We start from the raw sequence: 26,929 nt of genomic DNA, 5'->3' as shown, positions 1-26,929 counted from the left end.
AGGGAGAGGAAGAAGAGCTGGCAGAAACAACATCGCTCTGCTATCAAAATGTCCCTTGACTGCCCAGAGAGGTGACTCCAAACTCTAGCCACCAAGAGTCAGTTCATCCACACACAGAATAACTAGCAGTTAGTCTTTTTCCTGGAAGAACTAGGAGCTGACAGCATTTATATAATATGTTTGCCATGAGTTGTGGTTTTCAGCCCATTACGATCCACTGTGTACCTCTGGCAAATTGTTCCCTGTCTTGAAGATTCAGTTTCTCCATCTGCACTTTCAGGAGGCTGGGTTCTAGAAGATCCTGGTTCTGACCCTGAAAGACTTCATTTGGACCCATGTGCAAGCCTTGAGTCTTGGTTATTGTTCCACTGCTGTTCCTCCAGTTAATCACAGGAAATGTCAATTTTTTATGTGTTAATTTGCTCCTAGAAGCTTTCTACAGTCAACATGGCACAGTCATTTCTTTAGGGCCATGTTTCTCAAACTTTCATGTGCATCAGAACTACCTGGAGGTACTGTTAAACTATAGATTGCTGAGCCCCATCCCCAGAGTTTCTGATTCAGTAGGTCTGGGACGGGGCCAAAAAATGTGCATTTCTAACAAGTTCCCAGGTGACACTGATGCAGCAGCAGCTGGATCGGGGCCCAACTTTGAGAACTGCTTCAGGACATCCAAAGTCTTGATGTTAGCTAGCTATATGCTTCCAGATGGACAGATATCAACATTGGGCCATAAGTTCTCTGGGACTTCATTGGGACTCACCATCCTACCCCATTCCAGGCAAGGAAAGGACAAGGTCCCTCCCCCAGGAGCCATGGTCCCAGAGTCATGGACTAGGGCAGGTTGCCAGTGCTGCATCGTCCTATCCCCTTGGTTGATAAATGGCTCATTAAGTCTAAGGAAAAGGGCACAGGAAAATGGGTCTTTGTTGGGTTCAGAAGATTATTGTGGGAAGAAAACAAGGTAGGTCTTTCTTTAGCACAAGGCTGAATGGAAAGATGAATGATAGATTTATGGCAGAAATGATAGGTGCTAACACCCACTGGTACCCACTCTGCCTCCTTGTTTTCCTTGAAGGGTTCCAAAAATCATTTGCTACTCATAAACATTCAGTGAGTGGCCTGAGTGTTTGTAGCTACGCAAGGCATGAGGGTACAGGTTATTGAATAAGAGACACAGGGTGCCATCCTCCTGGAGCTGTTGGCCAAGTGGATTAATGAGTTGCATGTACTCACTGAACGCATGGGGACACTCAGTCCCAGAGGGGGCAGGGCACATGTCCAAAGTCACACAGCGAGCTGGGGCAGCATCAAGACTTGACCTCAGGTGTCCTGGCTCCCACCACAGTGATTTTCCTTTTATACCCTGCTGAGAGCTGAGAGCGCACAAAGTGCTGATCTCCATGCTAGTGATGAAGAATATCAGGCATGCTACCCCTTGGTACAATGATTTTTACCAGGAATACAGGGGCTCATACTCCTATGGGCTTATCAGAATTTCAGGGAAATATGACAGGGAATACAACTTCCATTCCCTTTAATTAAAAAATACAGCAGTGATGAATGCCTATTATAACAAGGTTAAATGGTACAGAAGTATATAAAGAAAAAAGGAATATCCCTATTCATATCCTCCCCTGCCTCATCCCAATTTAATTCTCCTTCTTTCCTCAAAAGTAGCTACTTTTAACAATGTGGTGGGCTCAAATCCAGACCTTTTCTATGTATTTGTAAACATGATAGACAATAATTTACAAACATTTTATGTATAAATAGGTTTTTAAAAACAAAGCTTTAAAAAGCATACTTAATATTATTTTTTAACTTGTGTTGGGAAGTGAAAAAAGGACACTATTTTTGTGAAGAAACTGCAAAGAGGAAAACTAAGTAAGTTCTTGGCTGGTGGGGCATGATTGAGTGGACTTGTTCTGGGATGCACATAAAGAAAGGTGGTAGGCAAAACATGCCAGCGGAAATAAAGCAAAGGAAGTCTGGAAGTCTTCTTCACGAGGAGGTTTGAAGGCTCTCACTTGTGACAGAAGTGGTAGGCACAGTTACCACGACACCCATGCAGAGCAGAGCCAGGAGGCCTATCAGTAGCACACGGATAGGACCTAGCTGGAGATGGGAATGTGAGCAGAAGGAAGAGAGCTGAGTAGGTATGTTAGGATAAAAACACAGGACAAAAATGGATTTCTTTTTGAGAGAGCTCATGGGAGAGAGTGAGCATGTGTGGGTGGGGAGGGGCAGAGGGAGAAGGAGTGAGACAATCTTAAGTGGGCTCCACGCCCAGCATGGAGTCATATATTGGGGGGGGGCTTGATCTCATGAGAGTGAGATCAAGACCTGAGTTGAAATCAAGAGTTGAACGCCTGACTGACAACGAGGTGCCCCCAAAATGGATTTATCAAAAGAATGAGAAGATAAGCCACAGATTGGGAGAAAATATTTTCAGAAGACATAATGGATAAAGGACTGTTACCTCCATTAAAACTCAACAACAAAAAAGAAAAACCCAATTTAAAAATGGACCAAAGACCTGAATGGACACCTCACCAAGAAAGATATACAGCAGACAAATAAGCATAGGAAAGATACTCCATATCCTATATCATCAGGGAATTCCAAATTTAAACAACATGGAGATACCACTACACACCCATTAGAATGGCCAAAATCCGGAACACTGACAACATCAAATGTTAGCAAGGATGTGGAACAACAGTAACTCTTACTCATTGCTGGTGGGGATACAAAGCAGCACAGACAGTTTGGAATACAGTTTGGCAGCTTCTCACAAAACTAAACGTATTGTTAATATAGATACAGCTTTTGGTATTTACTCAAAAGAGTTGCAACTTAAGTCAACACAAAGATCTATACAAGGATACTTATAGCAGCTTTATTCATAATTGCCAAAACTTGGAAGCAACCATGATGTCCTCCAGTAGGTGAAGAGATAAACTGTGGTATATCCAGATAATGGAAAAATTTTCAGCACTATTAAGAAATGAGCTATCAGGGCACCCAGGTGTTTCAGCTGACTGAGCATCTGACTAGGAGTTTTGGCTCAGTCATGATCTCAGGGTCCTGGGATTAAGCCCATGTCAGGCTTCCCACTTAGCAGGGAGTCTGCTTGGGATTCTCTCCCCCTGCCCCTCCCCCCACACTCTCTCTAAAAAATAAATAAGTAAATATTTAAAAGAAATGAGCTATCAAACCATAAAAGACATGGGAGAAACTTAAATGTGTATTACTAAGTGAAATAAGCCAACATGAGAAAGCTGTTATGATTCCAATTACATGACATTCTGGAAAGGCAAAACTTAGGGGACAATAAAAAGATCTTTGTTTGCTAGGGGTGAGGGAAGGAAGGGTTAGGTAGGGCACGGAGAATTTCTATCACAGTGATATTATTCTGTGTGGTAGCAAAATGATGGATACCTGTCATGTATTTGTTCAAACCCATAGAACATAGAACACCAAGAGCGAATCCTAATGTAAACTATGGATTTTGGGTGACAATAATGGGTTCATGTGGATTCATCCATTGTAACATATGGTTACTCTGATATGTGGATGCTGATAGTGGCGAGAATGTGTTATGGCAGTGGGGTATATGGGAACTCTGTACTTTCTTCTCAATACTGCTATGAACTTAAAACTGCCCTAAAATATAAAACAAAATAAAACAAAACAAAAAACCTAAGTAAGAAATGGATACAGAGGGATTATGAACTCTGCAGTCTGATATTATTATTGATATGAGTATATAGTCAGTCTCATGTGCTTCTAGTAAAATAAAATTATGCTAACCATAGTAAAAAAAAAAAAAGTAGGGGGTGTGAGGCTAGGATTTGTAACCCACTCCACCCTGTGTGGCTTGTGGGCCAATGGAACAGACCCTGTGTTGGGAACTCAGTGCCTGGTCTCCTTCCTGGCACTGCCTCTGGTTTCCTGAGTCAGGTGAGGTGCTGCTGGTGTGAGCAGGAGGTGGCCTAGCCCCTACTTTACTCTCCAGGCTGTGTCCCAGGCCCCAGATGGCCCAAACAGAAGTGAGTCTGATGTGCAGTGACTCCTGGACCCATTGTTCATTCTTGTTCCCTTGGCACAGATGCCAACTCTGGATCTAATTGTACTTACGGTTCCAGGACAGGAGGCATGATCTTAACTTGGGGTGTTCTGGGGACAAGTGATAAAGAACATTTCCTCTGCCTTTTTTGTGATCTCAAAAAAAAAAAAATGGGTCAAGTTGTGACAGAAAACCCACGGAAGGCCAGCACCAGACTCAGACCTGCCCTGCACCACATCTGAGGGAGAAATCCCAGGTGTCAGTGCTACCCACATGATGGTTAATATCCAGTGCATCATGCACTTGTTCAATACCTCCAAAAGCAATAGGATTTATTTTCCGAAGAGCTTGCCCAAGGTCACACAGCTACTGTGGGGATAGCAGAGTTGGGAAGGGAGTGAGCACATTTTTCTGTGGTCTTACCACAGGTTGTCTGGCAATCTTAGAATTCAACTATCTCAACATTCTCTTCACTCACATAAAATGCTGGAATTGTTTCTACTTCAGCCAATGCTCAAACACTTCTGCAGACAGACCTCAGGCTGACCAGTGCTTTAAAGGACAGATGATCATTTATCTTCCTAAAAAAAACCTTTGGCACTAATACAAACTTCATATAATTCCTTCTAAGATTCAACCACACTCATTCCTCTAAAAATCCTCTCTCACCTGCAATTTAAGAGATTGATAAAGATCACGTCTCCTCTGTCCAGTCATTCATTTTGCAAGTCTTTACTGGCTCCTCGTGCCCCGTAATGGGCTTGGGAGGATTCAGAGGTAATTGAGGCTTGGTCACAGTCCCCAGGCTGTGCACTGTCTGGGCAGCCAGTCAGACCCATGCTAGAATTAGCCAACCTTTTCAGCAAACAATTACCATGTGCCGGGCACTGTGTTAAGGGCTTTGCATGGCTCAACCTTAACAACAATAATCTGAAGTAGAAACTTTTGTTGTTCCCATTTGATGGATCAGAAAATTGAGGCTGAGACAGGTTTAGTCCCAGGTTGCATAGCTAGTAAGTGGCAGAGCTGAGATCTGGAGTCTTTCATCTGACTCCAGAACCAGTGTTCATTTCCACAACGTTTTACTGACACAGATCAAAGTCCAACCTGAGATTCTTTGATTCTGTTGGCGAAGGGTTGGTCTGTCTTCTTCAGTGACCTCACTGGCAATACTAATTCTCCAGAGAATCTTAGAGGCTACTTCTAACACAAGATTTGCCCGCTTTCACCATCTAGAAAGAATGCCTTACTTTTCTGAACCCCTGTGGAACACAGACTTCACTCATGCCATTCTCTCTGGGATTTCCACTAGATCTTCCTCCGTGAACTCTGAGAGCCTTAGAGGCAGGGACATACTGGTGTCTTGTGTTCGTTGTTGTAACTGCATGATGTCTGGGTCCTCAATAATTTTGAATGAAAGGATCCCTAAAAAGTTATGCTTATAATTAGAAGCATTATCTTCAAGGTACATTATCTGTTGCCCCTAACACAACTTTCCTACTTCTCTCTTTGCCTGTCAGAAATGGAGAACTCATGGGGGATTGTGCAATTGAAACTTGGGTTAGGTTCCCCGCTCAGTGGGGAGTCTGTTTGAGATTTCCTCTCTCCCCACTTGCATGCTCCCTCTCTCAAATAAATAAATAAATATCAAAAATTAAAAAAAGAAACAAGTGAAAAAAAAAAAGAAATGGAGAACTCAGATTTAGCTTTTTGAGCTATGGAAAAGAAGGAAAGAATTCCCACAAAATTCTAAAAGTACAAGATCCTAGACCCAGGACTTCTGTTAGGGGAGGAAAGGACACTTACAAGATCCCACTGACCTTTTCCAGACAATAGGAGCCCTGGTGGGAGAGTTGCTGAGCCATGCCTGGGACCCCTAGGGGCATTTCTTGGGCTGCACCATTCATGGACTGGCTGCTGGTGGAAGTGCCCCCAGCCCCAGCAGGTGAACAACTCACTTGTCAGCTCCAAACGCTGTGTGGGTGTGGGGTTAGGAGTCTCCATGATTTTGACAGAAGCTTGAGCAAGACCAGCTTTGGCGTATAGGAGCTGAAAGGCCCAGCTCTTGGCTGTTTGAGCCTTAGCAGCCTCAGGAACAAAATACAGCTCTGCCCCCTGGCCTGGAGTGGTGCAGGCTCTCTGCTCCTTAGGAGAATGAAAGACCACAGACATGAACGGGCGGAGGAATAGGCTGTACAGAGAATCCTCACAGCTACTCTCAGAACCTGCTCTTTTCCTTCTTCCTTCCTGCCACCAATACTGGTTGAGTACGCATGTGCCTGGCAATTTGCTGGATGCAGAGAACCCACTGGTTCCAGGCAGTGTGGTGCCTACTTTCCATGACCTTAACTGAACATCATGAATATTTATCAGGGCTTCTCCTAAATAAGTAAAAAAAATTTCAACTGTAGTCAGAGCTCTGAAGACTTACATGTAATAAAGCAGATACTCTTACAAAGGGGTCAGCAAGGGTTTTCCTGAGAAAGAGGGGCATCCCCTGCGTGGCAACGTTCTTTTCACCTCATTGGTCTAATTAAAATGTGGCTCTCCTGAGGTCACCACTTTCTCTGCAGGTCACTGCTTCTAAATAGTTTGCCCTCCCCCATGCCTTAGACACCTACTGCCCTCATCATACCCTAGATTTTGTCATCACCAAAGATTGCACCACCTTCAAAATCTCTACTGCGAGCATCCTCTTCTCTGGGTGGCTTAGGAACTCCTATTGGTCCATCTTTTGCCCACTAGTTTGCAGACTGTACCAGATCTTCATCCTTAGGGCCTCTAGTCTACCAGTGCTGTTCTGCTTCCTATCTGCTGCTGGTCCCCTCGTATCCTCACTCCCATTTTTACCCAGTGATTGGGAAGTCATTGCTGTCACTTCTGCTACACACTCATATCCGTCTTGTCCCTCTCCCTGTGTTGTGTCTAACTTTCAAAGCCACAACACATCTAACATTGTCTAGACGTGCCCTTGCCCCATGTGGAGACCACACCTGAGCATTTGAATGGGGCGAGAGAAAAATACACACATTTCCCAACTGGTCGCATCATAAATTTATGAACACACACCTCAGGTGGGTCCTAGCACCGCTGGCAAAATCTATAACTTGTCTTATTTGTGTTGCCCATGCTTCAGGAGGGCTATTTCCTAGTTCTTCTCTTGATTCAAACCTCTGTGACTCTCAGCTGTTCACACTGCTCATACTTCACTGAGGAAATAGAAGCAATCAGAAGAGAACTGCCTTATCCTCTGGCCATTCAATCTATCCACTGACCTGTGTCTGAATCCATACATCAGGCTTTTCTCCCATGAAAATAAGAGAGCCATCCTCATCTATCTTAAGTCCCTTTACCTTGAACACTGACCCCATCCCCTTTCCTTTCCTTACTCAAGAGTGTTGCTCTTGCCATGATCCTTCCCTCTCTTTTGCACCATTAAAATCCCCCATCCTATTGCGTTGTTCCAATGAACATACAAACATAATAGAGTAATTTTCTCTCATCTCTCTGTTCTCTTTCATAACAAAACTCCTTGAAAAAATTATCTCTATGCACTCTCTCCAATTTTTCATTTTCCATTCTTCTGAATATCCTGTGGCAGACTCTGATCCTTATTTCACTGAAGTTATTCTTGTCAAGGGTAACAATACCTTCTGTTCCAAAATCCAGTGGCTCAACCTTGGTTCTCTTTTTGTCTTAAGAGGGGTAGAAATTTCAGTCCTCTTTACACTTATCCAACTGGTGGATAAACTCTAAGGTGCCACCTCTCTTGATACGGTATTTGTGCTCTTGTATATCCCCTCTTGAGTGTGGGTCTGACCTGTGCTTGCTTCTGACCAATAGAATGTGGCAAAGGTGATGGGGTGTCACTTTCATGATTACATTACATCATATATGATTTGTATCTTACTAGCAGATTCTCTCTAGAGGCCTCACAGCCTAGATGGCTTTGGGGAAGTGGCAACATGAGAAGGCCCATATGGCTAGGTGCTGAGGGCCAACAAGAAGCTGATGGCCAAAGAGAGGTTGGGGCCTTCAGTCCTATAATAGCAAGTTAATTAAATGTGCCAACAACTTGAGTGAACTTGGAGGAAGACTCTTTGCCAGTTGTGTCTCCAGATGAGAACGCAGCCCAGCTAACACCTGCCTACAGCCTTGTGATCCCTGTAAGCAGAGGACCCAGCTAAGTCATGCATGAACTCTTAACCCACAGAAACCAGGAGACAATAAATTTATGTTACTTTAAGCCATTTTAAGCTTGTGATTATTTGCTACATATAGAAAATAATAGAAAACTAATGCAACCACTCGTCTTTTATATACAGTTGTTGCAGTATTTTTTTCCATAATGGCATCTTATATTGGATTTTTTAAAAGTCTCAGATACAATTTGTTTGCATGTTAAACAGGTACCATAATGTGCCTTCATATGGCAAATGATAACCACAGAACCCTAGGGTCTAAGTGAGGAGTCATAGGAGAACCTAGAGGTTCTCACACTTGCTACCAAGTGTAACCTTGAACAAATAAATTTGTCTCTCTGGGGCTGATTTCCCATGTGTTGAATGAATGGGTTGCAGCAGACCATCTCAAAGAAACTCTGAAACTCTGAGGTGTGATATATGATGATTCTGTGGCTGACCTAGGACCCGCTCAGTCATCATTGGAAGGAGGAAGACAGCTGAAGCAGGATAAAGGACTCACAGAGATGGAAGATTTAGGAGATGAAATTCCTTCCCCTATCCAATGAGAAGCTGAAGCCCAGACTGAAAAGGAATTGCTAGTCAATGCCAGAGCTGGCCTCGGCCTTTTCCTTTGGGCTGCTATGTCGGGGCTTGTTCAGTGGCAACAGGAAGCCCTTCTCTCTTCTAAGGGCCTCCTAGGCCCTTTGTTAGCATTGTGAGGTAAACTCAAGGTCTGCCCGCCCTGCAGATGGGCTTGAGGGTTTGCTCCAGATCTCTTAAAGTGCCTGGACCCAATCCTGGGAATATTCCTCATCCAACAGTGCTTTCTCCTGCCTTATTCCAGGAGGACTACCAGTTGGCCCTGTCTTGTGCCAAGGAAGCTATTGGCTGAATAAAAGGTTAGGGGAGTGTCTGTGGGTGAGGTGGAATCTGTAAGCAGGTAAGTGGTGGGGGGCTACAGCTTTGGAGAACCTGAGCCCAGTTAAGTTCTTGGACGTTTATCCCAACACAATCTTTTTTATTTATTTTTTATTTTTTTAAAAGATTTTATTTATTTATTTGACAGACAGAGATCACTAGTAGGTAGAGAGGAAGGCGGGGCGGGGAGGGAAGCAGGCTCCCTGCTGAGCAGAGAGCCTGATGTGGGGCTCTATCCCAGGACCCTGGGATCATGACCTGAGCTGAAGGCAGAGGTTTTAACCCACTGAGCCACCCAGGTGCCTCCCAACACAATCTTTTTAAAAAAAATTAATACTTAAAATAATGCCCAGGGTTAAACTATTATTTTTTTAACCAAAGGATTTATAATAAAAATGTAGAGTCTCCTTATCTAACCTTCTCCAAGCAGAGTCCCTCTTTCTGGGGTTAAACTTCTTTAAATCAGTTTTTCTATTCCAGTTCTTTAGTTCTTCCATCTTTTCATACAATAGATTTTAATGATATTTTTCAACTTATCAGTATGATGTTAGATGAATATTCATACCTGTTTTAGTTATTACTTATCTTTGTAACTTAAAATCACATAACCATAAATATAAATTTATTGTAAATTATAAATATTTGTATCCATTTCCTTTTGCTGTTGCAACAAATTACCACAAACACCATGGATTAAAACAACACAAACTTATTCTCATACAGTTCTGGAGGTCAGAGGTCCTAAAATCAAGATGTTGGCAAGGTATTCTTTCTGGAGGCTATAGGAAGAAGAATCGGCTTCCTTGTTTTCCCAGCTTCTAGAAGCCTTTCGTGTTCCTTGCATGGAATTCCTTCCTCTGTCTCCAAAGGCAGTAGAATAGCATCTTCTCTAGTCTCTGATCTCCCTGCCTCCCTCCTTTAAGAACGCTTGTAATTACATTAGATCCACCCAGACAATCCAGGATAATCTCCTCACCTCCGCATCCTTAATTTAATCCCATCTGCAAAGTCCTTTTTTGCTATACAAGGCAATATATCCTCAGGTTGTGGAGATTAGGATGTGGACATGTCTGGGGACCATTATTCTGCCTCCTCCACTATACATCCCAGATTCCCTGGAACAGTCCCACTAAATGCCTACTGTCCTGATGCAAATATTAATAATAATAAAAGCCTCTTTCATTCTCAAAAGTGTTTCCATTTCACATGATATGAACACCCTACTTAACCAGGGTTTCTCAACCTTTTTTATATTTATAACACAGGTAGAAAATGATAGCATTTTATAGATCCTCAGGATAAAAGAACAAGCCTGCTTATGGCTAGAGGAAACTCTCAGGAGCTCCAGCAGCCTTAAGATCTGCCTGGCTGCTTCGAGGGGCACGAGGATCCATATCTCAGCACCCCTATATCCAATTTATGGTACTCATTGGCCAGTGCACACCATTGGGAAAGTCTTCCTTACACTAAACAGTATGTTTAAAGTTTGTTCTTGTGATGCCCTCCTGTTGAGCAGCATTTGGTTCCAATGAGTATAGCTGGGTCTCATGCACATGACTGATGCTCCCGCTGATTAATTCAGGTTGTCAGACTGATGTGCCCCTTGCCATCTTTTCACGAATGCCTCCCAGTTCTGTGCCTGCAGAATCTGCTGTCCCTCAGATGCTCTCCCGGGCATCAGAGTGCTGGCATTGGTGGCAGAGCAGTCTTCCTGGGGTCACAGGAGAGGCTTTTGAAGAGCTCACACAAATCTTCTCTGGGACTCCAGAGTGTGTAAGACTCTTAGCTTTGTGACATATTTTTCTTCTTTAAACATATTTTGTTACCATAAATATATTAGGGGTAAACATCTTATCATCATTACTGCCTTTCAGATAATTGAAAACACACACACATACACACACACACACACACACACACACACACACTGGCTTGGCCAAGAGGCACATTACAGTGTGTCAATCAGACACCAGCACTTTTCATATGTACTTGAGCTGATACTTGTTTTCTTAGCAGGGTCCTTGTTTTAATTGCTGCTTTTTATTTCCACTCTGTTCCTCATTTACTGTACAGTATGCACTCTCCATAGTCCTCAGCATGTCATGTCATGATGGTGTTTGGCCTTTATTATAGGAATTTTGTCTCTTCCAACATCCATACCAAATTAAGGATTCAAAAATTAATTTTCAGCATTTGTGCCACTTAACATATCCTTGAATTGTACTAGCTTCAGAATATTTTAAATTATACTGATGATGAGTGGTTATACCACAGCTAATAATTACCCACATCACCCACAGAGGTTCCTTGTGACCAGTGGCATTTCTCTGGATTCTCACAGAAGTGGGTGGGGACTTCTGTGTCCCAACCAAAGTGGCCACTGTGTGGCAGTAATAGTGTAACACAATTCACAGCTTCCTTGGGAGTATCAGTCTGGCTATTATGAGATACTTTGTGAAATGTTAGATTTGAGTGGGATTCTACTGTTATAAATTCTGGGTACAAAGTGGAACTTTACTATTATTTTTATATCCAGCCATCTTAAATTCATGTCATTCAGATATGTATACAGACTGTGTTGTGTATATGCACCCTGTTTTATTTTTCTTAACAAAATGTGATCATTTTCTGTTATGTTGTTACTCTTGTGTGAGGTGGGGGCCCAGGGCTTGGAGTCTGGAGTGAAGAGACCCATGATGTGTGTGTGACTCTGGGTGCACCTTTCCTCCTCTCTGGGGCTCAGTTTCTCCAGCAAAGGATCCCTAGCGGCCTGTCCTTGCCACTGTCTTCCTGGTCTAGGAGAAGGCAGCTCCATTCTTCCTGTGGCTCAGGCCAAAGTATTTGTCTCCCCTCTCTCATACTTCATTTCCTATCCATCAACACTGGACATTTCTAATCTGCCATAAAAATATATTCAGAAACTGACCACTTCTCACCACCTTCACTGTGGTTATTCTTGTCCAATCATTGCACTCTTATTCTGGATTACAGCAACTGCCTCCTGACTGGTCTACCCTTTTTGCCCTTGCCCATATCAACCCAATAGACAGGCATCCTTATAAAGCCAAATCAGATCACAGCATTCCTCTGCTCATACTCCTCTAATATCTTACCATCTCACTCAGAGTAAAAGCACACAGAGTAAAAAACTCACAGAGGTCTACAATGTTTGCACCCAGTTGTTCTTGCTCTGACCTAATTTACTTCTTTTCCCATAGCAGACTCTGCTATGGCCACACTGACCTCCTTGTATTTACTTAATTCCAGTATAGTTAGTGTACACTGAATATAGTATTAATCTTGGGGGTATAGCATAGCAATTCAACACTTTCATACATGAGCCAGTGCTCATCATGGTAAGTGTATTCTTAATTCCCTTCACCTATTTCACACATCACTGCACCTGCCATCCCTCTGGTAACTATCAGTTTGTTCTCTATAGTTAGGAATCTGTTTCCTGGTTTGTCTCTCTTTTTTTCTTTGTTCATTTGTTTTGTTTCTTAAATTGCACATATGAGTGAAATCATCATATGGTATCTTTCTCTGGCTTATTTCACTTAGCATTATATCCTCTAGATCCATCCATGTTGCCACAAATGGCAAGATTTCATTCCTTTTCGTGGTTGACTAACATTCCCATATATATATATATATATATATATATATATATATATATATATATATATATATATATATATCTCACACACCTTCTTTATCCATTTATCTATCAATGGATGCTTGGGCTGCTACCACAGTTTGGCTATTGGAAATTATGTTGTAACAAACATAGGGCTGCACATGTCTTTTCAAATTAGTGTTTTTGTATTCTTTGTGTAAATACCCAGTAGTGGAATGACTAGATCATACAGTAATTCCTTTTTTAAAATTTTATTTATTTATTTGACAGACAGAGATCACAAGTAGGCAGAGAGGCAGGCAGAGGGGGGGAGGTAAGCAGCCTCCTCACCAAGCAGAGAGCCCAATGTGGGGCTCGATCCCAGGACCCCAGGACCATGACCTGAGCCAAAGGTAGAGGCTTAACCCACTGAGCCACTCAGGTGCCCCATCATATGGTAATTCTATTTTTAATTTTTGAGAAGACTTTCCACAATAGATGCACCAGTTTGCAGTCCCACCAATAGCACATGGGAGTTCCGCTCTCTCCACATCTTCACCAATAGTTGTTTCTTGTGTTTTTGGTTTTAGCCATTCTGACCAGTGTGAGGTGATATCTCATTTGTTGTTTTGACTTGCATTTCCCTGATGATGATTGATGTTGAGCATCTTTTCATGTGTCTGGGTCTATCTGTATGTCTTCTTTGGAGATTTGTCTGTTCATGCTTTCTGCCCATTTTTAAATTGGATTTTTAAAAGAGGTATTGAGTTGATAAGTTCTTCAGATATTTCAGATACTAGCCCCTATTGAACGTATCATTTGCAATTATCTTCCCCAATTCAATAGCTTGTCTTTTAGGTTTTTTTTTTTTAAGATTTTATTTATTTATTTGACAGAGATCACAAATAGGTAGAGAGGCAGGCAGAGAGAGAGGGGGAAGCAGGCTCCCTGCTGAGCAGAGAGCCCAATGTGGGGCTCGATCCCAGGACCCTGAGATCATGACCCAAGCCGAAGGCAGAGGCTTTAACCCACTGAGCCACCCAGTTTTGATTGTTTCATTTGTTGTGCAGAAATTTTTCCTTTTGATGTAGTCCCAACAGTGTATTTTTGCTTTTTTTTTCTCTCACCTCAGTAGACATAACTAGAAAAATATTGCTACAGAGAATGTCAGAAATTACTGCCTGTGTTCTCTTCTAGGATTTTTATGGTTTCAGGTCTCACATTTAGGTCTTTAATCCAGTTTGCGTTTATTTTTGTGTATGGTATAAGACAGTGGTCTAGTTTCATTCTTTTGATTGTAGCTGTCCAGCTTGTAGCTATCCAGTTTTCCCAGCACCATTTGTTGAAGACTCTCTTTTCCCCCTTGAATATTCTTGCCTCCTTTGTCATAGATTAGTTGACCATATAATCTTGGGTTTATTTCTGGGCTCTTTATTCTGTCCCATCAGTCTATGCATCTAATTTTGTGCCAGTGCCAACTGTCTTGATTACTTGAAGACTGGGATTGTATTACCTCCAGTCTTGTTCTTCCTTTTTAAATCATTCTGGCTATTTGAGGTCTTTGTGATTCCATACAAATTTTAAGATTTTAATATTTTTTGTTCTAGTTCTGTGAAAAATATTGCCGGTATTTTGATAGGAACAAATAACAGCATTTGTTCTTCCAATCCATGAGCATGGGATGGTTTTCTGTTTGTTTGTGTCATCTTTACTTTCCTTCACCAATGTTTTATAGTTTTCACAGTACAGGTCTTGGTACCTGTAATAAACATAACCTCCTTAGTTATGTTTATTCCTAGCTATTTTATTCTTTTTCGTGCAATCGTAAATGGGATTATTTTCTTAATTTCTCTTTTTGCTACTTATTAATGTGTAGAAATGCAACAGATCTCTGTATATTGATTTTGTGTCCTGTGACCTTACTGAATTCATTTATCAGTTCTAGTAGTTTTTTGGTGGAGTCTTTAGGGTTTTCTATATATACTATCATGCACACTGACCTCCTTTTAATTTTTCAAATAGGCTAGGCACAGTCCCTCCTGGGACTTTAGCCCATGTTATTGCCTCTGCCTAGAATGCTTTTCTCAAATGCACAGGGCTGGTTCCTCACCTACTTTAGGACTTTGTTTAGATACCGCCTCTCAGTGGTATCTTCCCTGACTATTTAAAGAGACTGCAATCCCTTTTCTCTGCCTCCAGACTCCCTCTCCCACGTTCCTGATTTTTCTCCATAGCAGGTACACCTGCTGACACAATATGTATATTATTTGTTTGTGTTGTCTATCCCCCCTCACTAAAATGTAAGCTTCACAGGGGCAGAATTTTTGTCTGTTTTGTCCACTGTTCTATTTCCAGTGCCCAGCACATAGATAATAAGTATTTATCAATGAAAAAATCAAATTTCCTTATTCCTATCTTCTTTTTTTTTAAAAGATTTTATTTATTTATTTGACAGAGAGAATTCACAAGTAGACAGAGAGGCAGGCAGAGAGAGAGAGGGGGAAGCAGGCTTCCTGCTGAGCAGAGAGCCCAATGCAGAACTCGATCCCAGGACCCTGAGATCATGACCTGAGCTGAAGGCAGCGGCTTAACCCACTGAGCCACCCAGGCGCCCCTCCTTATTCCTATCTTCTTACTCTTCCATTTGATTCTTCATTTTTTAATACATTTTTAACTTCCAAGAGCTGCTTTCCCCCCTCAGAGTATTTTTTAAAAGCAATATTTTTGTTGCTGTTCTTATGTCATGATTGTAACATCTTATCTCTCTGAGGGTATTTGTTTGTGCACTTGTTTTTTGCACAGTCTCTTCCAAAATGCATCATGGGTTTGCGCATTGGATTACTCATCTTAACAGTCTTGGATCTTGGATGTCTGATAATCTCATATACATTCTTTTAAAGATTTTATTTATTTATTTGACAGACAGAGATCACAAGTAGGCAGAGAGGCAGGCAGAGAGAGGGGAGGGGAAGAAGCAGGTTCCCTGCTGAGCAGAGAGCATGATGCGGGGCTGGATCCCAGGATCTGGGGATCATGACCTGAGCCAAAGGCAGAGGCTTTAACCCACTAAGCCACCCAGGCACCCCATCATTAACATTTAAAAATAAACCTTAAGGAGTTCAGTTTATCTACAATCAAGTTAACGTATCTAATTAGCCAGGTAATGGCTTTTGACAAATGTAAAAACCCACAGAACCAGCTTCTCAATCAATATATAGAATATTAGCATCATTCCAGAAAGTTTTCTCTGTCCCCTTGCAATCCCCAACCCACACATCCCAAGCAGTTATTGTTCAGCTTTCTGTCAATGGACTCAATTTTGCTCATTCTCTAAATATTTATAAATCAAGTCATATATTATGCAGTTTCTTGTGTCTGGTTTCTTCCATTTGCCATAATGAGATTCATCCACATTTTTGCATATATCAATGGTTCCTTTCTTCTCTATATGACATGGTTTGTCTATCAACTCACCTATTGATAAGTATGTGGGTTGTTACTAGTCTAGCTTTATTGAACTGTCTGCTATGAAATTACAATTCTGTGTGGACAACAGCTTGAACAAAAGTGAGGCAAGCCAAGAAGCCTAGGTCACAAAATTTAGGAGGCACTCACGCTTGGGTTCAGGTAAGTTGCCAACCCTGTACCTGTAAAACCCTGAAAGTGAGTGTCTCCTTAAATTTCTCACTTGCACTTTGCTTGCCTCACCCTAGTCCAGAACTTGCTGTGGAAAAACATTTTGATTTTTCTTGGGTAGATAACTAGGAGTGGAATTGCTGGATCACAGGAGAGTTGTCAGTTTAACTTCATTAAAAAGGTAACTGTCAAAGCAGTTTTCCAAAGTGGTTGCATCATTATACACTCCCATCAACAACTGATGAGACTTGAGTTGCTCTACAGCCTCACCAACAAGTGTATTTCCAGTTTTCTGTTCTGTTGCCACAGACCAATGCGGCTCATCCTGTGACTCTTGTTGTCATACTCATCTTCTTGGCTTCCCTAATCCAACCCAGATTCAGAAGAGCTTTTGCTGAACTCTTTCTGTGCCCATGGTTGCAAACAAAAGAAATAACAGCTCTACAGCTCTAAGTGAACTCTTCATCTTCAGGCAAAATGTTTTCACTGATGCATTTCTGAGATCTGCTCCCACTGGGTCCATTTATTTCTCTTTAAGTTTCTTTTCCATTGTCCTTCATAGCTTCTATCTGATCTCAGCTGCTTTTGTTATCCTTTACATGTATTTTGGTTGGTACCTGTGGATTCTATCTTCTACCTTTCCTGAAAATAGAGTTTTCAAAGTTTTTCCTTTTGCATTGTTTTCTACAAGAGTCAAAGTACTTATAAATGCATCCATATTGAACAGGAAATCTTTATTTGTATTTCTGAAGAAACTGTGGAAGCAGAGGTGGATTTATATAGTCAGAAGGAGATATAATTTTGTTAATTTCTAATTAGGACTGCATAATGATAGGGTTGATAGAATCTTAACAGTATCTGAAAATGATGCCACCTATTTTTCAAGGGCATCTCTAGTGAGAGTGTGGTGGCCAGGTACAAGAAAGAATCCTTATTATGTCAATGCACCCCAAGAGCAAACTGGGGAAGGCAAATTCCCACTTCCATCAGTAATTCCAACAGGGAGTTCTGTGGTTCTCATGAGATCTGCCTTTCTTGACTAAGACATTAGAAAGAGCTGTAGAATCAATGAGATTTAAGGCCTGGAGGTGACATGGACTCAGAAGCATTCCAAGCACAGTTCCTGGCACTGAGCAATGAACTGGTGGGTTATTGCAGGGATGGAATGAACTCACTGCCCTTCCTATTTTAAACTGAGCATGAATCTGCATTCTTCTCTCTTTCCCTGGTGAAATGAACCAACGGGTACCATCGGTTATAGAACATATAAAGATTTTAAATGGATATATATAAAGTAATGTGTGCATATGAAGCAATTTAGACAGTATAGACAGTGAAGAGCAGAAGTCTTAAGCAAAACAGTAAGTACTGCTATTCACGATTCTATATTTTAATACCACAAATCTCTGTATGTCTCTCTCTACAAATAATTCTATAAATATATAATACAGGATATGGAGAATAATACATGCTGGTAACTGTGTAATTCTTTGGAGAAGAGAGCGAATTTGGAAGAAGGGAATTTTTCACTGTTTATATATTTATATATTGTCTAACATTTCTAAGAATATACTCATGTATTATATAATTTTTACTGACTATCTTAACAGCTTCATGGAGGTATAACTGACATACAATAAATTGCACATATTTTAAATTTTTTATTTCTTTTAAACTGCACGTACTGAATGTGTATAATTTGGTAATTTAAATCTATATTCACTTGTGAAATCATCACCACTATCAAGGTAGTGAAAATATTTGTCACCTGGCAAGTTTCCTTATGACCTTTCATAATCTCTCCTCTCCTGACCTCCCCACCTACTCCCAGGCAACCACTGATGTGTTTTCTGTCACTGACGATTATTTAACATCTTCTAAAATAGGAAATAAATGGAATATGTTTTCTGACTTCTTTTACTCAGCACAATTGTTTTAAGACTTATCCATTTTGTAGCCGTATCAGTAGTTTATTCTTTTTTGTGTGTGAATAATTACATAATTTTTATTTTATTTATTTATTTTTTAGTTACATAATTTTTAAAGGGAGAATTCAGGGCAAAGGAGGCAAGAGAAAGCTAGATAACACATACGCCTCAAACATCCTGAAATGTTGCCATCCATTTAAAAATGTGACTTAAGTGTTTAAATATACTGAAAAGATAATGTTGTCTTACCTCACACAGTCCCATTTCCACGAGCAACCAACCACAAATGGGTTTGTGTAAGCTTCGAAAAACCTGATAGGTGATTTTTTTTTAAAGATGTCTTTTTTTTGTATTATAAAAGCGACATATGCTCCCCGCGACGTGGTAAGGAAAACGCCGCGTGTGTAGACAGGAGCCCAGGGCTCAGGGGACAGAGCTCAAGGGACTCGCCGGCAGCGCTCCGAGCTCAGCGCCCCGCCCCGTTGTCCCAGGCCCCAGGCCCCCCGAGCACCGCCCTGCCTGCAATGACAACAACTGGTCGCCAGGTGGTGCTGCAGCGCCGGGTTCCGGAGCTTCGTGACAGAAGGGGAGCTACCGCCAGCGGGGACACGTGACCCGGGGCTCCGGCTGAGGCTCCGGCGTCACGTGACGCGGCCCGGAAGCCGCGAGCCCCGGCAGCTAAGGGGGATGGCAGGGGCTCGGCGCTGAGGCGAGGACAGGTGGGCTGCACGGAAGCGGGAGCCGGAGCCGGAGCTCGAGCGGTGAGTCTTCTCGTTGACCGGCCGGGGCTGCCGGCGAGTCACTGTCTCAGGCGGGACCCACGTCGCCTTCCTCGGGGGCGCAGCGGATGCTCGGGGTCAGGCACTGACCGACTTGGGGTGCGGGTCCGAGTCTCCCCGGCTTCCCACCCTCAGCCATGATAAGATTCGGGCACCCCTCCCGGGATGAGGCGAGCACTGTCTGGCGGCAGTCTCCCTTGACCTCCCCTTGCCGTTTGACAGGTGGGGAAACTGAGGTAGCGAGCTGGGAAGGGTCAGCCAGACGACGAGCCAGGGCTTCTTCCACGCTTCCCCAAGGGGCCCCGTCGCCTCGGGCAGGTCACGCGCCCTCTGTGAGAACCCTGCTTGGGGGACTTGCGATGGTGGGTCTTCAGGTCATAGAGCTCCAGAACTGGGACCCCTTCCCCCCCGCCGGTGCAGCCCCCTTCTAGGACAGTTGGGGAAATCGAGGCTCGGGGCTTGCCTAAGGTCACACAGTGAGTTAGTGGCAGCCCTGCGACTAGAATCCAAGTCTCCCCAGGCTCCAGCAGCGGCTTGCTTTTCAGCACACCGCCTCCTGCAGACAGCTTGACGTGTGAACGGCACCCTCTCCCGTCCTCTCCTCTTCTGGCGCTCCCTTTTTTTTAGCTCTGCATTCTCCATCCCCGGATTGGCTTGGTTCTGGGTGTGGTTCCCTGTTTCAGTGTTCACGATTTTTTCTGCAGCCTCATCACTCTGTAGGTTTTGCTTCCAACGTCCTGCTATTTTGTGTAAATGGTGCCGAAATACGAAATAGGAATTGGAGTAAGCTCCTGGGTGGGTAGGTGGCTCCCAGCAGGGGTTGTGGAGAGCCCTGGGGTTAACCTGAAGAATGTAAAGCCCCGGCTTTAGTTTTTCTGTAGCTTGCTTGTCTCCTTTGGAGAATGTTGGCTATTTGGATGCAACCATTGGAGGTTTGCTGAAATGAGATAGTGTCGTGGCGTGATGGAAAGAACCAAGACTGGGGAATTGGGAGATACTGTTCTAACTCTGACACTTGCTTTGCAACCTTGGGTGACTCCCATCCTGGAATACAGTGATGGAGTTGAATCCCTAAGGACCTCTTCTGCTCTGACATTCTGTACGTTTAGCTCTGTTTGTCTTCTAATCCGAGCGGGTTTTCCCCTGGGTACATTACTGTCGCCTTGTGACAAGGGTTAATCCAGTTGTCCAGGAAGCAGTCTCCCTACTCCACTCATTTCTAGGTTACCATGAGATCCCCCTCTTTCTTTATCTCTGTATTAAGTCCAATCTAAATGTTGGCAGCTGAGAATGATTTCGACTGTCTTTAATCACTTTAAACATGATCAAGGCCTTCTTTGACTCTTGTCGAGAGCCTTGTCCACAGTAATTAACTTGTACGTTGAGAGTATGTTTTCTTTAAAGATGTGGAGGAAGTAAAGAGGACACAAAGCGATGGTCTTTTCCTCGGAGTTTGAGACGGTGGGGTGGAGGCTGTGTGAAGAAGAGGCTGCTGTGATGCCGCTATTAAGCCTCTCTTCCTTTGCTTTCTGAGTGTGTCATTTATAATGGCCTGCTATTGAGTCCTTATTTTCCCTTTAAACCATATAGCTTTTCATTCAGCCTCATCTCTCTGCAGCTGGAGTGCTCAGAGCTGGCTTTGTCTATTTTAAAGGCAGATTCCATTTCTTCTGCAATATTCCAGAGACTACAATGAAGACCAGTGGATGCAAGTGCCAAAAGGGAAGTGGTTTTGGGTGAACTTAAGAACTTTCAAAGAATAAGAGCTCTTTTGTGTTTCAGCACAGAGCATGGAGGTCCCTGTCACTGAAGATAATTGTCACTGGGCAATTACTTTTGGGAATGCTATAGATTATGTTATTGTGTTGGGTAGAGCTTTGGACTAGGTAAAATTTGAGGTTTTCTTCTAACTCAGGGGTACTGTGAAACTCTGGGAGGGTTTCTTTTTTTAATTTATATATTTAACAGACAGACATCACAAGTAGGCAGAAAGAGAGGAAGGGAAGCAGGCTCCCTGCCGAGCAGAGAGTCCGATGTGGGGCTCCATCCCAGGACCCTGGGAACATGACCTGAGCTGAAGGCAGAGGCTTCAACCCACTGAGCCACCCAGGTGCCGCCTGGGAGGGACTTTTTAGCATGAAGAATGTGAAGTAGAGTGGGTGTCCACTTCTATGACTGCCTTACTTTTCCCCTTGCCTCAGACAATTAATTTCTCTTGCGTTAAGTACTCTTGTTTTTTAAATTAATTTTATTTTTTAAATTTCTCTTCCCCCAGGGAGTATCTGAATTCTTTAAATGCTTGCTATCTCTTCCAAGGTCAGATGCTGAAGAGTCCTTGTGCTATGAATGATACATTTCTTCTTTCCACCCTAACCTAAATAAAGCAGGGTTCTAGAACTAGGCTGAGTGAATGGACTTTGGTTTCTGCTTTGGCTGGCCTAGCTCTGATAACCCCTTCCAGAAGTGTGTGACTGACTGACCACTAACACCTAGGCTAGCTTTTCTCTTTGCCCACAGAGGAAACTCACGCTGAGTCCTTTTACCTCAACCCAAGCCTTGCAGAAATCCTGAGCCTCTTTCCTTAAGCAAGGCCTTACTGGATCTAAGCAAACAAAGCTAGCTCTGTTTTATAGGTGTGGGGTCTCATGGATGAGACATTCTTAATGTGCCAGAATAGGAACCACATGATGTTGCATTTGGTCCCATCTTTTCTTTGAGCTCTCAAACATTTCTCTTAGAAGCCTCGACACCCAGGACCAGCTCTCAATAGTAGGAAATATTCTCTAGTAGGAAATATTCCTTTGTTCTTCCCTATTCCGTGAAGTCAGGAATCTGTCTGTGTTACTGCGATGCTCATGGCACATAGATCACCATTTCCAAGACGAGCTGGCTCAGCTCTCCAGAGTGATGAAAAGGAGAACTGCAGAACTGCAAGTTTGCACAGTGAACTTTCTGACTTCCTGCTCTTAAAATTCTGTATAGTGATAATTGCATCTAGCTCTGAACTCATGTACTTTTTATTATGCAGAATTCCCCCTGCATGCCTAATCTTGCCCCTGTTTTGTTCCAAAGGAGATTGCAAGGAGGATAGATAATTTATGGTGTGATAGAAAAATGGACTGAATGTGGTATGTTGTATTCTAATCCCATGTCTTTAACTGGCTGGGGCCTTGGTTTTCTCACCTTTGAATGAGAAGCTGGGGCGTTAGGTCTTCTGTAAGTCATGCCTGGTCCTAACATTTAGTGGTTTTTATGTTTGTGTGTAAAAAGTGAGTGTGTTTGTCTCATCAGCTCCTCCTGTGCAGAGCCTGCTGAAGTCAGCAGCTGCTTTGCGGCTGCCCTCTCACCAGAATCTTTTAGGCAGGAATCAAATTATGAAATGTACTTCTGTGGTAGGTGAAATGGAGTTTCATCTGATTCCCTTTAAAAACAAATCACATGGAAGTTAGAAATTTTCATTTTCCTCCGTGTAGACCCCACATAGCAACACAGTCTGTTTCCTTGTTTATGATTTTGGAATTCCAGCAGTATAGAGAAAAATGCATCTAAAGAATTTGCTGATTCTTAGGGTTCCAAAGTCTAATCCAGTGTAATTGTTTCAGAAAAATGGGTAGCACTTGTAGTCTGCAAATATCACCAATCCGTGAACTCTGTTAGGAAATGAGGCCTGGGGTGTGCCTATCATAAGATCATATATATTTTTCTAGTGCCTAGTATAAATCCACCTGTAATCAAGATCATTTAGGAAGATGGTTAAAAATAAAAATGCTCAGGTTGAATCAGATTGGGCCGAGAAATCTGTTTGGTTTTTTTAAAGCCATTTTATTGAGATATAATTCACATGGCATGGCATACAGTTCAACCATTTAAAGTGTACAATTCAGAGGCTTTTAGTATATTCACAGAATTGTGCAACTGTCATCACAATCAATTCTGGAGCCTTTCCACCTCCCCAAAAGAAACTGTTCCTTAGGTGTCCCTGCTAATTCCTCTTAACTCCATACCCCAAGCCTTAGGCAACTACTACTCTGTTTTCTGCTCTAGACTTTCATATGAACAAAAGCATATCGTATATGGTGCTCTGTGACTGACTTTTTTCAATTAAAATAATGTTTTCCAGGTTCACCCATGTAGTCACATGTATCAGTATTTAATTTTTTTAATTTATTTTTTATTTATTTTCAGCATAACAGTATTCATTATTTTTGCACCACACCCAGTGCTCCATGCAATCCGTGCCCTCTATAATACCCCCTACCTGGTACCCCGACCTCCCACCCCCTGCCCCCTTCAAACCCCTCAGATTGTTTTTCAGAGTCCAGAGTCTCTCATGGTTCACCTCCCCTTCCAATTTCCCCCAACTCCCTTTTCCTCTCTAACTCCCCATGTCCTCCATGCTATTTGTTATGCTCCACAAATAAGTGGAACCATATGATAATTGACTTTCTCTGCTTGACTTATTTCACTCAGCATAATCTTTTCCAGTCCCGTCCATGTTGCTACAAAAGTTGGGTATTCATCCTTTTTGATGGAGGCATAATACTCCATAGTGTATATGGACCACATCTTCCTTATCCATTCGTCCGTTGAAGGGCATCTTGGTTCTTTCCACAGTTTGGCGACCATGGCCATTGCTGCTATAAACACTGGGGTACAGATGGCCCTTCTTTTCACTACATCTGTATCGTTGGGGTAAATATCCAGTAGTGCAATGGCAGGGTCATAGGGAAGTTCTATTTTTAATTTCTTGAGGAATCTCCACACTGTTCTCCAAAGAGGCTGCACCAACTTGCAGTCCCACCAACAGTGTAAGAGGGTTCCCCTTTCTCCACATCCCCTCCAACACATGTTGTTTCCTGTCTTGCTAATTTTGGCCATTCTAACTGGTGTAAGGTATATCTCAATGTGGTTTTAATTTGAATCTCCCTGAGGGCTAGTGATGATGAACATTTTTTCATGTGTCTGACAGCCATTTGTATGTCTTCATTGGAGAAGTGTCTGTTCATATCTTCTGCCCATTTTTTAATTGCTAAATAATATTATATCAATATACCACGTTTCATTTATCCATTCATCAGGTTTATTTCCACATTTTGGTGCTTAGGGATAATGCTGCTGTGAACATTTGTGTACCAGGTTTTTGTGAGGACTTACATTTTTATTTTAGGACATACCTAGGAGTAGAATTGCTGGGTCATTTGGTAACTATGTTTTGAGTAATTGCAAGACTGTTGTCCAAAGTGGCTGCACCATTTTACATTCCCACCAACTGTCTTAGAGGGCTCTCATTTCTCCACAGCTTCACCAAAATTTTTTATTATCTATCTTTGATTTTAGCCATCTTGGTGGGTATGAAGTGGTCTTTGGTTCACATTTTCCTGATGGCCAGTGATATTTAATATCTTTTCATGTGGTTATTGGCCATTTTCACATCTTTGGCAATATGACTCTCCAGGTGCTTTGCCTATTTTTTAATTGGATTGACTTTTTATTATTGAGTTATAATAGTTCTTTGTATTTTCTGGATATAAGTCTCTTATCAGAAATATGATTTGCAGAAATTTTCTCCCATTATTTGCGTTGCTTTTCACTTCCTTGGTGTTGTTTGAGACACAAACATTTTTAATTTCAATAATGTCTAATTTACCTGGGTTCCCCCCTGCTTTTTTTTTGGCTTGTGCTTTTGTTGTCATATCTAATTATCTAATGTGAGGTCATGAAGATTTATGCTTATGTTTTCTTCTAAGACTTCTATGGTTTAACTCCTGTGTTTAGGTCTTTGATCTGTTATGAGTTAATTTTTGCCTATGGTGTGAGGTAGAGTTCTAACTTCATTCTTTGAATGTGAATATCCAGTAGTCCCAGCATGATTTGTTGAAAAGATGGTTCTTTTCCCATTGAATTATCTTGGCACTCTTGTCAAAAATCAGTTGACCATAGATGTGAGTGTTTATTTTTGGACTCTCAATTCTATTCCATTTATCTATGTATCTATCTTTATGCCAGTACCTTATTATCTTGATTACTGTAGCTTTGTGCTAAGTTTTGAAATTGGGAAGTCCTCCAACTTTGTTCTTCTTTTTTAAAATTATTTTGGCTAATCTGAGCCTCTTGAATTTCCACGCGAATTTTAGAATCTGACAGTTTCTTGCCAGTTTCTGAAAAGGCAACTGGGATTTTGTTGGGCATTCAGCTGAAACTATAGGTTAGTTTGGAGAATATTGCCATCTTAACAACATTCAGTCTTCTAATCCATGAACATTGGGGTGTTTTTTCAACTTTTTAGGCTCTTAATTTCTTTCAACAATATATTGTAGTTTTCATGTACAAGTCTTACACATTCTTGGCTTAAATTTATTCCTAAGAATTTTATTCTTTTTTGATGGTGTTGTAAAGAGACAGTTTCTCAATTTAATTTTCAGATTGTTCATTGGAAATGCATAGAAACACAACTGGTTTTTGTATTTTGACTTTGTATCTTACAACTCTGCTGAATTTACTAATTCTCCTAGCTTTAGTAGATAACTTTTTATGTGTTTACAAGTCACCCTTTAAAGTATTGTTTAGTTTTTGGTGATGAAGCTAAGTAATACTTTAGTACTGCCTCTCCCTCTCTCTATTCCTTTTTCCTCCCCTGACCTTCCCATATGCCCCAAAAGATAGATAGATAGATAGATATGGATTCTCTTTCCTTTGTTGGAATGGAAACCAATCAGTAAGATCTTAGATGGTAATTTGTTGAGAATGTTTTATGTATTTTCAAAAGTGAGTAAATATGAGGCTGATAGGTGGATGAAAGATGCTCAGTTTTTATTTTGCTGAAAATTAAAGAAATGTAAAATTAAACAAGTACAAGGAGCCACCGTCTGTTTAAAAGAACAAAAATTAAAATGAGAAAAACCAACATTGGCAGAGTTATGAAGAGACAGTCATGTCCATATATTGTTAGTGACACTATAGGTTAGTTCAGCCATTTGTATGTTAAGAACCATAAAAATGAACTTATTCACCTAGTTCTATGCCAAAGATATGTCTCAAAAATTAAAAATTGTATGAATTCTTATTAGCTGTGCTATAATAGATTTTAAAAAAGAAAGCATAAACCTCAAATCCAATGATTAGGAACTAGTGAAGCAAATTATTATATCAACATAATGATGGACCATTATGTTGCAACTAAACATTATTAGTGTGTGTACTGTACAGATTCAAGGAAGAGTAGATATGAAATAAGTGGGAAAACCCTTAAAATAATGAGAATATTGATAACAAAAAATGGGTTATGTAAGAAATTTTTAAAAATGTTAAGTTTATACAAATAGCTGATATTTCAGTACAATTATGGTTGAATGTATACTTGAAGAAAAAAATATTTTTCCACTGAACAAAAAGTTTCTTACTTTGTAGTGGTTCACCCTTTTGGGTCTAAATTCATTAGGAAAATTTTAACTTTGTGTTGATGGACCACACATAATATATAAACTTTTTTTCTTTGTCCTTAAGAACCTGAAGGACAAGCTTGTCCTGAATTTTCACATATTATGCCCCTCATGTTAACAGTTAGCAGGTGCTATTAAAATCTCCCACAGGGCAGGAATCACAATTGCACAAGAGATTTGGAAACTAGGTTTCATCAAAGGGAGCCCAGGGCAAGGTAGCGTGGCCTTGGAGGCCAACACTCAGTGGGGACAGCTAGAGAGCAAGGGAAGGCACCCTTGGTTGCAGAAAGAGCCCCAGAAGGAACTCCAGGAGGGACTACACCCACCCTCTATCGTGCTTAGATCCCTACTTCACAG

General features: G+C 41.7%; 1 protein-coding gene across 2 annotated transcripts in view; it reads left to right on the top strand.

Annotated features, from left to right (window-relative positions):
- The first annotated feature begins 18,978 nt into the window (after window positions 1-18,978).
- SLC36A1 (solute carrier family 36 member 1) overlaps window positions 18,979-26,929 on the top strand; it is a 46,032-nt gene continuing 38,081 nt past the window's right edge. For both annotated transcript variants that reach the window (XM_032337259.1, XM_032337258.1), the window contains exon 1: window positions 18,979-19,115. The gene's annotated coding sequence lies outside the window, so the exon portion shown is untranslated. The remainder of the gene's footprint in view (window positions 19,116-26,929) is intronic.

Source organism: Mustela erminea, chromosome 3, assembly GCF_009829155.1.
Source record: "Mustela erminea isolate mMusErm1 chromosome 3, mMusErm1.Pri, whole genome shotgun sequence".
Classification (NCBI taxonomy): Eukaryota; Metazoa; Chordata; class Mammalia; order Carnivora; family Mustelidae; genus Mustela; species Mustela erminea.
This window is presented reverse-complemented; position numbering and strand designations above follow the sequence as displayed.